The sequence below is a fragment of the Nycticebus coucang genome, chromosome 2, assembly GCF_027406575.1.
Source record: "Nycticebus coucang isolate mNycCou1 chromosome 2, mNycCou1.pri, whole genome shotgun sequence".
NCBI lineage: Eukaryota > Metazoa > Chordata > Mammalia > Primates > Lorisidae > Nycticebus > Nycticebus coucang.
In genome coordinates, this window is record NC_069781.1 from 126,742,184 (window position 1) to 126,743,713 (window position 1,530).

General features: G+C 39.2%; 1 non-coding gene across 1 annotated transcript; it reads left to right on the forward strand.

Annotated features, from left to right (window-relative positions):
- Positions 1-603: 603 nt before the first annotated feature.
- On the forward strand, positions 604-708 carry LOC128580078 (U6 spliceosomal RNA). The gene has a single exon (XR_008378432.1). It is a non-coding gene; the product is annotated as a U6 spliceosomal RNA (small nuclear RNA).
- The last annotated feature ends 822 nt before the right edge of the window (positions 709-1,530 follow it).

The window sequence follows — 1,530 nt, forward strand, 5'->3', positions numbered from 1 at the left end:
TAAATAGTGTAGGATGCAGATATTTCCAATAAAAAAAGTCTTGATCATTTGAAAATTTTAGAAAACTTCTGCTAATGAAGATGATACAAATGCCTAAGTGGTCCTCTATAATGATGAAAGCAATTTTCACATGTAATATGGGAGTTTTGTATGTGATATACTTGCTTGTTAGTATGAGATAAAACACTTTTTAAAAAGCATATCAGAAAGCAAGTAGGTATGAATTCTGTTATTACAGGAAAAAGTAATCTAATTTTTATAATCAGTAAGTCGCCCACAAACCGTTAACGCTTTCTCTATTAGTAACAAATGACTTAGGACACTCCTCACCACAGAGCTTGGCAATGGTGGCGCAGTCGCTGTGAAAACCAGGGTATGTAACTGCAGTTTTACAAGTTTACTTCAGGACCTGACTAGCCATTTCATTTTGAAATGGTTAAAATCTATAATACACACACATACACGCACACCATGAGTTCTCTCCACCACCTTCTATAGCTACACAGGTAATGTCACCCTCCATGACAATCCAGACTGCTCCCCAGCCCTGCTATTGTCAGTGCAGTTGTAAAACTCATAAAGGGCTGAGAGTCTACTGTGGTCGTGATGGCTTCGGCAGCACATATACTAAAATTGGGATGATAGAGCAGATTAGCATGGCCCCTGCACAAGGATGACACACAGATTCATGAAACATTCCATTAAAAAAAAAGTCTACTGTGGTCATCATGAAAACCGTCAACAGTCCCACAATGCCCTTGATGTCCATGAGCTGCTGAGAACTCACACTTCTCCAAGCCCAGAACAAACAGCAAATCTGTCCAAAGGGGGAACATGGAACAGATGAGAGGGGCTGCTCAGAGACAGCAGCACCTCAAGCTTCCCCAGCTCTTCTTTATACCTGGAGTTGATTCCCGTAGCTCGAGCCCAGCTGAAGAAGAAAAGGAATCACTGAAACTATTTCAAGGTCTTCCCCATCTGCAAGAAAGTGAGGGCATTCTGAGAATGGAGGAAGAGCTTGTTAAGGTGATGATTTCAGTGTATGTGTTTGTTTTAAAGATTTACTGTATTTAATTCTACAAGAGGCTAATCAAAATTTTTATGTAATTTTAGCTGTCGTTTTCAAGGCTTTTTATAGAAATAATCCTTTAGACACTTCAATTGAAATGGAGTCTTTCCAAGTTCCTTTTTTTGCTATTGTTTTTCCCTCCCCTTTACTTCCTTTGCTCTCTGGTTACTGAGACCTAGATGTTTCCTGGGATTGCTGACCTCATTCTGGGAACTAAAAACCTTTCTTTTTCTTAAATCTGATGCTTATATCTACATAAAAAAAAGAAATATCTAGGAATTCACAAGGGTATGTGGGCATTAATGCTTCTATTTTTTTTTTTTAAACAGAGTGGGCAAAATCCTAGCTTGCTGCAACCTCAAACACCTGGGCTCTAGTGATCCTCCTGCCTCAGCCTCCTGAATAGCTGAGATTACAGGCGACAACCACAATCCCTGGGTAATTTTTTTCTATTTTTAGTA